Raw genomic sequence first — 14,746 nt, forward strand, 5'->3', positions numbered from 1 at the left:
TCGCTCCATTTCCGCAACGTTTTCTGTGTGAATTATGTGCTGAGTGCAAAAAATTACGGCTTTGCGCTCTTCTTGTTGCCTTCGGCCCCAAGCACCAATCAAATTGTGCCGTGTATAGCGCTGTCCGACCAACGGCCCATTGAGGTAAAAGAAAATGGTAGGTGGCACTACAGATCAGCACTGTACGTTGCTTTGAGCCACAGTGGACGCCTTTGTAAGTAGCCCAAAACATTAGCAGACTATTGTTTACGAGTGCTTCTTGTTCAATATTTCCATAGAGTGCGCGCGGTAACTGTTTTAAATGCTAAAAATTCTGTTCTTGAATGCCCATTTGCTCTAGCAACGCGAGACAGTCATATGACGTCACGGGGAATTGTCACTGGGGTGAACTATGGGGGTATGAATGGGGTGAACCTAATGTTTTGGGCTAGTTAAGATGGCGAACAGCAGCTTCAAGTTTGTGACGTAATACCACCTTCCCTCTTTTTTTACCTCCACGCAACTTCCCGGCTGACGATCGTCTACTGTCGGTATGCGCGAAAACACACGCTGTTTAAAATGGCTTATGTTTCAAACAGCGAGGCAGATGGAAGTATGATGAGAGACTTTCTAGACTGATACAGAGATTGTAAATGTTTGTACGTCAGAGCACGTGAAACGTACATCAACAGTGAAGCGATAAATGTAGCAATCCCTTGTTGGATAGATAATCTGTTTTAGTGTTTTGTTTTGCATTACCTTGGTATATTTCCTCAGGCTCCTAAAAAACATACTCCAGGTTTTAGGAATCATTTCCCATGGTCATTGTGGAGATATAACAGCTTTGAATTTGGGATCCTTGTAAATTCCAGTGGCTACAAACAGTAATGTGGCTAACAACCTCTCCTCGCAGCTTGTAGCCTCTCTCATGAATGTATTCATTTTCGTTAATAATTGTTTCATGGTCTTTAGCCACTCCGAAAAGCATGTTTCAAACACCCTTAGATATTTACGAATATCATCGGCTCCCAGCTCTGTGAGTAACAGAGCGTCGGTGAATTTCTTTTCTTTGAATAAACTTCTTCTTTGCCACAGTCCCTCGAACAACCTTGTAATTTATCGAATGCTGATAAACTCACGGAAACTGCTGAAAGGTTTTTTCATGATCTGTCTGGAGCTCTTGAAATAGGTCTTCAAACGCCATGCAGTAGTACCTTTTTTAATTAATTGTCTGATACATTCACTTTCTGCCTGTCCTATTTAAGCGACGATAATCTAAGTCCTAAGATAACATTTGTTCACATTCCATATCGCTGGGAAAGTGCTGAGAGCCTGGGAAGCAATGAAATGAAGTTCAGCCAATTGTGTAATACTACGCACAACAGCAGCTGGATAAACTTGAAATGGCAGCATACCTTGCACAAGAGGCTGCCGTACAAACGTGAACCTGGCCTTAAAGGCTCTTCCCATACGGAATGGCTCAACTGAAACCCGTTGCCGACACGAGTTGATAACCGGTCGATTGCAAATCACTTGTTGTGTAGTTAAATAGGGCTCTGCAGAAGGCGCGATTGCACTGTGACTCATCAGCGACTGCAATGACTCACCAGTAAATCGCTTAGTTACGCCGTGTCCTCGAACACAGCTCTGTAATAGTCTAGGCGTAATTGGAAGATGAACGAGTAGATGTTGGACGTTAGCTTTGTAAGGGAAGTGGAAAAACGTCCCATTTTATACAACTACCAGCTGCAGGCTACTACGGGAAGGATTTGACAGCAAAAGCGTTCTGGGAAATGGGAAAAGACATGCATAACCCAGTTCCCAGTTCTAAACAAAGAAGGGAAAGCAGAAATGTGGAAGGAGTATATGGAGGGTCTATACAAGGGCTAAGTACTTGAGGGCAATATTATGGAAATGGAAGAGGATGTAGCTGGAGATGACATGGGAGATATGATACTGCGTGAAGAGTCTGACAGAGCACTGATAGACCTAAGTCGAAACAAGGCCCCGGGAGTAGACAACATTCCATTAGAACTACTGACAGCCTCGGGAGAGCCAGTCCTGACAAAACTCTACTATCTGGTGAGCAAAATGTATGAGACAGGCGAAATACCCTCAGACTTCAGGAAGAATACAATAATTCCAATCCCAAAGAAAGCAGGTGTTGACAGATGTAAAAATGACAGAAATATCAGTTTAATAAGTCACAGCTGCAAAATACTAACGCGAATTCTTTACAGATGAATGGAAAAACTGGTAGAAGCCGACCTCGGGGAAGATCAGTTTGGATTCCGTAGAAATATCGGAACACGTGAGGCAATACTGACCCTAAGACTTATCTTAGAAGGTAGATTAAGAAAAGGCAAACGAGCGTTTCTAGCATTTGTAGACTTAGAGAAAGCTTTTGACAATGTTGACTGGAATACTCTCTTTCAAATTCTGAAGGTGGCAGGGGTAAAATACAGGGAGCGAAAGGCTATTTACAGTTATAAGAGTCGAGGGGTATGAAAGGGAAGCAGTGATTGGGAAGGGAGTGAGACAGGGTTGTAGCTTCTCCCCGATGTTATTCGATCTGTATATTGAGCAAGCAATAAAGGTAACAAAAGAAAAATTCGGAGTAGGTATTAAAATCCATGGATAAGTAATAAAAACTTTAAGGTTCGCTGATGACATTGTAATTCTGTCAGAGACAGCAAAGGACTTGGAAGAGCAGTTGAACGGAATGGATAGTGTCTTGAAAGGAGGATATAAGATGAACATCAACAAAAGCAAAACGAGGATAATGAAATGTAGTCGAATTAAGTCGGGTGCTGCTGAAGGAATTAGATTAGGGAATGAGACACCTACCGTTGTAAAGGAGTTTTGCTATTTGGGGAGCAAAATAGTATATGTATAAAAAGTAGATTGGCAAAGGCAAGGAAAGCGTTTCTGAAGAAGAGAAATTTGTTAACATCGAGTATAGATTTAAGTGTCAGGAAGTCGTTTCTGAGAGTATTTGTTTGGAGTGTAGTCATGTATGGAAGTGAAACATGGATGATAAATAGTTCGGACAAGAAGAGAATAGAAGCTTTCGAAATGTGGTGCTACAGAAGAATGCTGAAGATTAGATGGGTAGATCACATAACTAATGAGGAAGAATTGAATATAATTGGGGAGAAGAGGAGTTTGTGCCACAACTTGACTAGAAGAAGGGATCGGTTGGTAGGAAATGTTCTTAGGCATCAAGGGATCACCAATTTAGTACTGGAGAGCAGCGTGGAGGGTAAAAATCGTAGAGGGAGACCAAGAGATGAATACAGTAAGCAGATTCAGAAGGATGTAGGCTGCAATACGTACTGGGAGATGAAGCAGCTTGCACCGGATGGAGTAGCATGGAGAGCTGCATCAAACCAATCTCAGGACTGAAGACCACAACAACAACAACAACATAGTGTATGTATGCGCCTCACTGTACATATATTGTTACAATAAAATCACCGGTACCTCAGAGGGAGCAAATGTACCAGTAAATGTAAATTATATCAGATATATTCTTTTGCGTGACTGACGACAGCCTTGTATCATTTTTAAAATTACATTGTGAAATGGAAACGAACAGTAGAAACGGCGGGAAAACGACAGAAAAGATATAAATCTCTCATAGGTGCAAACACATTGCTGTTCATACAAACGATTTAATGTGCATAAACGAACACATCCGTGTATATAAATCTCATGACATTTGGGTTTTGAACAGGAAAGTAACTCAATGTTATGGCGGATGAAATCAACTTTTACAAATATCTGTAAAATCGTTACCGTATTTTACGAACGATAAAACGCCCTTTTTTCTTGTAAAAATCGCCTCGCTAATTCAGATGCGTCTTATACTCAAAATTGATATAAAAAGTATTTGATTTAAAAATATCGCCAGTCTTTTAAAATGGCCATATATTCGATGCCACAGGAAACCTATCTCTGTCTGGCAAACTGGATTCAACAGGCAGCAACAGTGTACAGATGCGGCGAACATGAGTTGCGTGGATTCACAAGCTTGCTAACGCTTTCTGCTTTCCACCTCGCCATCACAAACCCAAAACACTGTCTAGCCTATGATGCGTCATTCCAGTCTACGGGGCCAATGAACTGTAACTGAAAGTGATTTGTGTTATCGGTAACAGTACAACATTTGTTTTAGTAGCTAGTTTCATGATGGAAAAAACTAAATGGTATTCATATCATGCGGGCTATAAATTGAAAGTAAAAGCGTGCGCAGAACATGGAAACGTAGCAGCTGAGCGACATTTCGGCCCTCCGCCAATAGAGAAAAAGCATAGCGATTGGCGCTAGTAAAGAAGAACTGAAAAAAAATAAGGGAAACTAAATGTGCAAATAGGAGACTGAATGCAAAATGGCCAATAGTAGAAGTTGACGCATTGAAATGGATTCAAGGACACTGTCAAAATGGCGTTGGAATTAAAACAAAACTGATTCAAATACACATGCGTATCTAGCGCTATAGTAGAACTCAACAAGACTTTGAGAGTGGGATTGGTTGTGGCTACAGGTTTGTCAAGCGTCATAGCCTTAGCATGCGAACCAAAACCAAAATAGCTCAGAAAATGTCACAAGAGTACGAAGAGAAAATATTATCTTCCCATCGCTCCGTTATTCAACATCGGAAGAAAACCAGTGTGGAACTAAACCAAATAGCGAATATGAGCGGAACCTCCGTGGCATTTGACGTGCCGAATAACAGAACTGTTGCCATGAAAGGTGCTAAAACTATAATTATAAATATAAATTGACATAAAAAAATGCACTACATTGCTGTCGTTTCATGTTATGCTGACGGTACTAAATTTAATCCAGTGACCATTTTCAAAAGCAAAACAATGCCAAAACCTTCTGAAATGCTGCCAACTGTTGTCGTTGACGTACATGACAAGGGCTGGATGGTAGAGGCTGGTATGGAATTATGGGTTAACAGAGTTTGTAAGAGAAGGAAAGGTGCTTTATTGAAAATACAGTTTTCTTCTTGTGCTAGATCAATTTAGCAGTTATTTGAAAAATTCCGTGAGAGAGGAATTGAAATAGGGAAATACAGAGCTTGCTGTTACTCAGGGAGAACTTATTGAACATCTGCAATCTCTTGACATCTCGATAAAAAAAACTTTTAAAGTGTATATGAGAGAGGAATGGAACAAATGGATGATGGATGAACCCCGGCGTGAATTGAAGCCGAAGGGAGCTTTAAAACGTTCTATAATCAAGTATGCTAGCGGATAAAATAGTCGTTGTCAAGTGTAAGAGAAGACATTACTGTTCAATCTTCAAGAAGTGCGGCATAAGTAACGCTCTCGATGGCAGTGAAGACCATGTTTTATATGAAGAGGATGAACGATGAAGAGGAAGCAGAAGAAAGTTCAGATGACGTTTTTCAGACCGGCCTTAGTGGCCGTGCGGTTCTGGGGGCTACAGTCTGGAGACGAACGATCGCTACGGTCGCAGGTTCGAATCCTGCCTCGGGCATGGATGTGTGTGATGTCCTTAGGTTAGTTAGGTTTAATTATTTCTGAGTTCTATGTGACTGATGACCTCAGCAGTTTAAGTCGCATAGTGCTCAGAGCCAACTGATCCATTTTGAACGATTTCCAGGGATTTGAAGGGTCAGTTCGGTATTATAAGTTAAGAATTTGTTTATACTCTGGCTTTGAGGTCTAATAATAAAAATGGTAAAAAGTTGTTTAAACAAAATTGCTTAAAAATTAAGGCGCGTCTTGTACTCCATTGCATTTTATGGTCGGTAAAATACGGTAAGTCATTCTATAAAAAGTTATAAATTTCGAATCTGTCTGCAGCTCGTTTGCTGCTGCAAATAGTCTACAGTGTTGGATGTACGGATGAATCCTTCCTCGTTTTCTCGTTCGTGTGTAATAATAACGGGGAACCACACCTTGCTCTGAGCTAGAATCTGTACTTGACATGCCGAATGTAGACAAAAGATGCTCGGGAACGACAAACAATACTTCCCCTTCTCCATGCTTGTAAGTCAGCTTAACAGTTAAGGCGTGTGCGGAACGATGTTGCTAGCCAGCCAGAAGCCAGTAGGCGATGTACAGGGTGAGCACAAAGTCTTGCTCTGATTATAAAAATTTATTACAGAATAACCGTTTGACATAATAATTTTTGTAGAGACTACTTACGTAAGTAAACCTCAACGTGTGCTCCCTTGGTAGCTCGGAGAAATCGAAGCGGTATTCCAGTTACCGCCAGGACACAGTACCCACAGCAGCTTGTATCCTAGCCTTCAGTTCGTCGACGTCAGCAACTGGTGTGACGAAGACTCTGTCCTTGATATAGCCCCAGAAAAAAAAGTCAAGGGGCCTAATGTCTGGAGAGCGGGGTGGCCAGGTTGTTGCACCGTCCCTTTCAATGCACCGATCCGGACATTGCTACCCTCTCGAGACATTACGCCTCTTGACTTTTCTTCTGGGACTATATCAAGGACAGAGTCTTTCTCACACCAGTGGCTAACGTCGACGAACTGAAGGCTAGGATACAAGCTGCTGTGGGCAGTGACAGAACACATGTTACGAAACACCTGGCGGGTACTTGAATACCGCCTCGACATTCTCCGAGCTATCAAGGACGCACACGTTTAGGTTTACTAACGTAAGTGGCCTTAAAAAAACTAGTAACACTAATCTATGTAACGGCATCAAATGTAAATTATTATGGTTAAATGGTTCAAATGGTTCTGAGCACTATGGGACTTAACTTCTGAGGTCATCAGCCCCCTAGAACTTAGAACTACTTAAACCTAACTAACATAAGGAAATCACTCACATCCATGCCCGTGGCAGGATTCGAAACTGCGACCGTAGCGGTCGCGCGGTTCCAGACTGTTGCGCCTATAACCGCTCGGCCACCCTGGCCGGCCATTATGGTTATTCTGTAATAAATTGTTATAAACAGGGCAAGACTTTGTGCTCACCCTGTAGATCGCGTGCCAGCTGCGTTCCCTTCCCTCGCTCCAAGTACGGACGGCCTAACTGTTCCGTGCCACGTGGCGGTTATTGGGTGTCAACAGTGCGGAGTAGTGTTTGTACTGATAGCAGAAACCCACTCTTTACGAGTAGCACCAAGGATGCTGCCGAACACAATATCAACCACTGGCGACCATGTCACAGTCAGCAAAGTGGTTGCCGCATTAATGCACGTGTGGTAATCAATAATCTGATGCTCCGCTTGGTAGCTCAGGGGGTTAGTGCTAGACTACAGACTGTGAAAACCGTGGCAGAGAGTACTTAGCGCTGTAATAGATATTGGGACAGTTTGCCGTTCCAACCGCATACGGTGGGCGGGAGTGGTGATTAAAAGCCTTTGTGCACTCTGTGATTGCTGATTAGTCTAGTCTTGAAACTTCCTGGCAAGTTAAAACTGTGTGCCGGACCGAGACTCGAACTCGGGACCTTTGCCTTTCGCGGGCAAGTGCTCTACCCACTGAGCTACCCAAGCACGACTCACGTCCAGTCCTCACAGCTTTACTACTGCCAGTATCTCGTCTCCTACCTTTCTTTCAGCTCTTCGGAGAAGAAACCAACTCGAAAAAAGAATAACTGCTGCAGCCACAGTGACGTTGCTGGGGAGAAAAGGTAAATTACCAAGCTGCACTCTAAAACTAAGAGATTAACAGTTATTTAATGTTTTAGAATGCATGTATGCCTAATCATATTTCTGGGCAGACAATTTTTGGTATGGCTTACGTATAATTGCTCCATATATCTCACTCCCCAACCAATATAACTTTTAAAGCAGTTTGTGGATATTTCAGAAGACCTGAATGAGAGTCCTCACAGCTTGAGCAGACACTCCGCTGCAGAGTGAAAATCTCATTCTGGAAACATCCCCAGGCTGTGGCTAAGCCATGTCTCTGCAATATTCTTTCTTCCAGGAGTGCTAGATCTGCAAGGTTCGCAGGAGAATTTCACTGAAGTTTGGAAGGTAGGAGACAAGGTACTGGCAGAATAGAAGCTGTGAGGACGGGGCATGAGTCATGCTTGGGTAGCTCAGATGGTAGAGCACTTGCCAGCGAAAGGCAAAGGTCCCGAGTTCGAGTCTCCGGCACACAGTTTTAATCTGCCAGGAAGTTTCATATCAGCGCACAGTCCGCTGCAGAGCGAAAATCTCATTCTGGAGTCTAGTCTTGTCCTCGTGGTTTTTAATGGAATGGTAAGTAGGTGGCTGAGGCACATTTCTAGATTCTTTGCTTAATACTGATTGTTGGCGAACTTTGTAGGTAGCAGGTTTTCGCGGTATAATTGGCGTCTGCTTTCAGGCGTCTGCAAATTCGGGTTTTTCAGATTTCCTGCGCCTCTCCTGTGACTCAAGCACACACGTCACTACTCGTGTGCTGCCTTTCTTCGAATGTGCGCAAGATACGCTGTTAGTCCTATCTGGTATGGGTTCTACAGACCTGAGTTATATTCCAAATACCCCCCCCCCCACCACCACCACACACACACACACACACACACACACACACACACACACACACACACACGAACGACGTATCGCTGCTATTGGTCGCTCGCATCAACACCCCACATAAGAGCTTTTTGCCAAGTCAGGCAGCGCTACAAACGCCACTGTGTCAATAAGTTCTGCTATGGAAAAGGAACTGATATGTTTGCGGCAGTTGTAAGTGATTTCTGCGTCTCCATGAATGCTTACAGAAAATAACTTTAAAATGAACGAGAATTATAATTTATTCAACTTTTTCTGAAACGTTTTTCTGGGGAACTGTAGATTACTTTAAAGAATATATTACATTTTTCACTGACACCAACTCAAATCTCGATGTGTTATGGAGATGTTGTCAACAGCAGCACTACTGATTACCTGTTATGTATAAAATGAGGGAGAGCAGGATTATATGAAATTTCAAGGGATCTGAGTATAGCTGTATAATAGATTTGCCGTAAATCGCTCCAGGCAAATGCCGGGATGGTTACTTTGAAAGGGCACGGCCGACTTCCTTACCCGTCCTTCCCTAATGCGATGAGACCGATGACTTCGCTGTCTTGTCTCCTTCTCTAAAACAACCCAATTCAACTTGTATTTTTCTCATGCAGTCACTCGAACAAAGCATAGTTTTTCCAAATGTTGATTTGTTGACAACACCAGTTCCTAGCGAATGTATGTACGCAAATACGAACCTTGGCTTTATGTTTGAACAGAAATTGTCGGAGTCAAGATTGTCTGAAGAAAATAAAGTTTATTTGAAGAAGAGATGCATTCAGTTCAGTCTGAAACTCACAAAAGAAATTCAACAAAGACTGCCAAGGAACGTTACGATCCTGAAAAAAAGTCAATGCTGAATGTTGAAGAAACACTAAAAGTGAATACAAATAATGCTGTAACGGATGTAGCCAAAGAATTGGGTTTTAGTGGCGATTTCATAGACGGGATGCTGCAAGAATGGCAAAATATCAACTTCATTAGGTGGAATAACACTACTAACACTGTTCGATTTTGGAGTGAGATTTTGCAGTATAAAAATTCACAGCTAGCCATGATTGTTCTATGCCTACCGCATTCAAATGCAGAAGTGGAAAGGATATTTAGTTCTATGAACATTATAAAAACTAAACATCGTAACAGTTTATCGTTAAAGACAATTAATGCTTTGATCATGTCGAGAGACCAGCTGAAGAAACAAAATAAAGATTGCGCATCTTTTGACATACCGCCAGACGTATTGGAGCTTATTGGAATGAACAAAAGTTACTATTTTGCGACAAAACCAGTCGAACTGCATAATCATCTTTTGAGCGACGCTCAACCCACTACATCAACTACAGTTCTGTCAGAGCATGAAACAGAAGAGTTACTCGATCTTCTGAGTGACAACGATGAATAGCTCACATACTGGTATGTATATATTTTGTAACCTAATTTGAGTTCTTGCTTTCTTTTGTTACAAATATAGTTGTATATTTCTAGTATATTTGACTACTGTGATTGAAACAACAATTTATGTGTTGCGTCAATTATGATAACATTTGTAATTAAACGTTAGCGTATTTTATATGTATGTTGTAAGCGATGCGACATTTAATTAAGAGAATATAGCAGTTACATATGAGACAATTTTTATTAATATTTTAATAACCCCCTCCCCCACTGGCTTATTGCATCATTCACAGCACGATTTTTTCAGTACACCCCTAGTAAACTCAGTTTTAGCTACTTTCTAGCGACTATTTATATTGAATCTAGCGACTCAGGTTTTTTAGAGTTGGAAACACTGTTGGAAGTAGGTCCTACTTATGTATTAGATGTTTTATTACTAAGTTACAGTAAATGAAACTTTAAGATATTCAAATTTATAAACAGCCATCAACGTTTTTCTTAATCACGCTATAGCTAAGTAGTTTCTATTACAAAAATAGTGAACAGTCACATCTTCTGCAGTGTTGTGCTCTGATTGCCGTGCTGTTAATGCGCAGTATAGAAGTGGCTGAGTCTATTTTCTGTTCCGTAGTGAAATTCGCGCGTGGAACACGGTTAAAAAGTGCCGAGAAATAGGCTGTTCTTAATGTTTTTTCTTGAATTTACGGAGATAATCGACTTTGCAGGTGATACAACATCTCTCATTGAACGTGTAGCGCAATCGGCACTGTAATGCAATGTGAACGAATTGCGGTTATTCGTGCATTATTTCAAATCCATATAGTATCATTTTTTCTCGTTCAAAAATGGTTCAAATGGCTCTGGGCACTATGGGACAACATCGATGGTCATCAGTCCCCTAGAACTTAGAACTACTTAAACCTAACTAACCTAAGGACATCACACAACACCCAGCCATCACGAGGCAGGGAAAATCCCTGACCCCGCCGGGAATCGAACCCGGGCGTGGGAAGCGAGAACGCTACCGCACGACCACGAGATGCGAGCTTTTCTCGTTCAATTTGAAATACCTGCATCTCGTTATTATAAAACGCATCATCATTTTTTTTATGAATAATGCACGTCTTCTTGATTCTAATCACATATTGGACGCGAAATTCCTGCTCCATCTCAAATACAAATTCTTAATTATCTATATTATATGAAAGACTGTTCATAAAAGTTCCTTAAATTAAGGAAAGATAGCAATTTAATTTTAAGGCAAAAATGAAAAACCAAGTCTTCTTTATTTAGATTATGTCCATCGTTTTATACCACAGAGGTAGATAAGAATCGCAGAAATTGGAAAAACAATCATTTTCACAGCATCGAGCACATCGTACAACAGCTGCATTTTTACATTATGATCCCAACAGAACTGATATGGAGCCAAGTGGCGGGATTTGGCCGGAGAAGTAACAAGACTGTTAAGCTGCCAGACGTACTGGAACTAAACGCACGCAGCTTTTTCACACGTCACTGCCGAATGCTGCAGGGATATAGAACGGCTCGTCGTCCAAAAAGAAGAAGAGAAAATGCTGCACCTGGTTGGCTTCGTGGATTCTGTTGCCTATGGGCTCGTAATCAACGTAGCAGGTGTAACTTCCAGAACTGAAGTGTACTTCTCGGATTCGGATAAGGAAGGAGCTAAGTGGTTATCAGACAACTGACTAAGTAATACATTCAGTGCTTCAATATTGAACTGTACGGTGAAATCCTTCAATACTCTCTTACGTAAAACATAGCTTATGCAGAAAAATTACCCTGTGGTTAAGACAGGAATTTTCATCATTCTTGTTTTCAATTACAAACGATAACGTGTTGCGATTTTCGTCTAGTCGTCGAAAGAGCGTACTGTGGGAGATTTGCAGTGTGTTATTTCATTCTGCTTAAAAATTAAATCACATCCGAATCCGTATTGCCCCTCTGCTCGTCTCTTTTTACTCGTGAACTGCAGCTGGCCACGTCACTGCAAGCTAGTTGTACCAGCTGACCAGCTAGTACTGTCCAAGTTAAATGCGCCGGAAAAGCTGAACACAGCATAAAACGTATCCTTGTCATAATACTTGGCAGTAGTGATGGGCTAAACTGCGATTTTCCGATATCAGTGATTTCTGTGAATGTTACTTTTCAGTATCTGCTATTCTTAAGTGTGATTTGTCGCAGTTAAGAGTCGCAGTTAAGGTACGTAGGTCGCGTATCCCTCCGCCACTGCTATTTCTGCGATTTCTGCTACTTCTGCGATTTTTGTGAGTTCTGCTACTTCTGCGATTTCTGCTGCTTCTGCGATTTCTGTGACTTCTGCGATTTCTACGTCTTACCACCGTATGAAAAAGTTACATCTGCTCACACAGAAAATTGTATCTCAACAAATCTGTCATTGGTAAGTAAGTTTTACGTTTGTTCTTCCGTTGGCTTTAATTATGTATTAAAGAAACAACTGTGAAAATATTAATAGTGTAATTAATATGTAAGTAGCCATACAATAGCGTAATAGTTCGTGTTTAGAAAATGAATTCTAACATATTGTTATGTTCACAGTTATCCGAACTACATTTCAGTCACTCAGTAAATTGATAACTCAAAATATCATTGTCAACAGATCTGGAGAAATTGCCACTGCGTCTTTAGACCGTTTTCATCAGACGAGAGGTTAGTTTCTAAGTGTTTCGATGGACTTAATTACTTCAGTGAGATCGTTCTTGCAAATGTGAAATATACCCCATTGAGTGGCTTTCATTACAGCAAATATTAGCAATCTACTCTGTCAATTATGTTGCTTGTAATTAGTGACAGCAAAAATTGTTTAATAATCCTTGTGATTTTGCAGACACAGTTCTGGCTCTTGATTACTGGTTGCTGTACGTATCTATCAACATCAAGGCTATTGAGACAGACTCATGAAGATTCAAGACAGCTCTTAGAGGATTTGCAGTTTGAAAGTGACATAACTGTGAAATGTGTGTGCAGAGATTAGTGATTAAACTGTGTTTTAAGGAAGTTGTTATGCGATTTTAAAGGAATAATAAATGTTAAATACAGTGATTGAATAATGAAAATCTCATTTTCCACATGTTTAAGCCGTCCTATACCCGTAATTTTCCGCCACATATTTACTGGTAAACACTAGTTGAAGAGTGACATGCCGCCGCCCCCCCCCCCCTCCCCAATCTTGATGTGACACTGACCTGTAGCATAGCCCGAGGTATAGAATATGCATTTTGAGGCTGTTGGTATGAAAGTGGGAAGTACAGATCTTCCAGTTAAATCAGGAATAGCTTAAGTGCAGTACTTGAAAGTAACACAGGAAAAGCTTACTTATGTAGGTGGTTGTAGTGTCGGCAAAAAGTTCGTGTGTGTGAAGTTGCCATGTAAAACACCAGGGGCAAAACTTTTATCCCAAGTCTTGAACTGTGCCGGAATAAAAGTGAGGCATTCATATGACTCAATAATGCTGTTTTCATTTCACTACACTTATACAGATGTCTGAGTTCTGCTGTGTTAACATTGCAAAGTCCTGTAGACATGTGGAGTATTAACCAAAATTGTCATATTGGAAACAGAATCACATTTCTTACGTTACTTGATATTTTCAGGAGAAAAAGGCAATGTTGCTTCTTATTAATATAATACATTCAGAGTCACAGCTGTATTTGACCAATCATAACTGATGCTGAATGTGCATGTCGTCATATAATGTGAAGGGCTTATTTCAATAGTGGTACAAGCCCATTACCTCCACTTTTTTGTCTATAATGCTTCTGAAATTAATGATCCAAACAAACATTAATAAAGGTTCATTTCTAGCAAGAAGCCATATGCTTGAATATTTCTGGTATCTCAACTGAAGATTTTTCAGCGCTCATTTAACTTTAGGACTCCGTATCTCAAAATAAACAAAAATGGACTTGTACCACAAATGAAATAAGTCCTTCATATACGCACACACAGCACACCGATCTCGTCAGGCACAAGGCTCTTATAACGAAGTATGTACGTCGTTCAACAGATGGCACTAGGAAAAGAATGTAAACTGCGCTTTTTAGTTGCTACTTGTGACTCTTAGTTGCGATTTGTCACGGAAATCGCAGTTTGACTCGGTAGCGAATAGCATAGTATGAGCTTTGCTCAACAGACGGCACTGCTAACTGCGCTTTTTAGTTGCTACTTGCGACTCTTAGTTGCGACTTCTCACAGAAATCGCAGTTAGACTCGATAGCGTGTCGCAGAGATGAGCGTAGTAAGAACTTTGGCCAACAGATGGCACTGTTAACTGAGCTTTTTAGTTGCTACTTGCGACTCGTAGTTGCGATTTGTCACTGAAATCGCAGAAAGCAGTATGGAATTCGGCCAACAGATGGCCTGCGGCGTTTATTGTGAAATGCTACTTGCGACTGCTAACTGTGACTGAAATCGCAATTAGATTTTGTAAAGTTGTTACTGTGTTATCTGTGACTTCTCAATCACTGTGATTTCTAACAGATATGCGATTTCCTGCCCAATTGACAGTGCTCGAGACAGCTTGGTTGCAGTCCCATGTGAAACGGAAATTCAATGAGGTTCCAAAAAAGTCAGAAGAATACATAGTGCAATGTTTACATCAGGTTTATTCTTATGATGAACGGATTATAGCAGACAACTGATTATATATCGACATTATGTATATCAATTGTCTTAGAAATGGTCAACCGATGGCTGGCGGTTAGACGTGACTTCGTTTCAGTACCAGTGCTTACTTAGATTAGACTAGATTTACTTTCATTCCAATTGATCCGTAGTGAGGAGGTCCTCCAGGATGTAGAACATCTCAGAAAAACAATAAAATATGGCA

Source organism: Schistocerca gregaria, chromosome 1, assembly GCF_023897955.1.
Source record: "Schistocerca gregaria isolate iqSchGreg1 chromosome 1, iqSchGreg1.2, whole genome shotgun sequence".
Classification (NCBI taxonomy): Eukaryota; Metazoa; Arthropoda; class Insecta; order Orthoptera; family Acrididae; genus Schistocerca; species Schistocerca gregaria.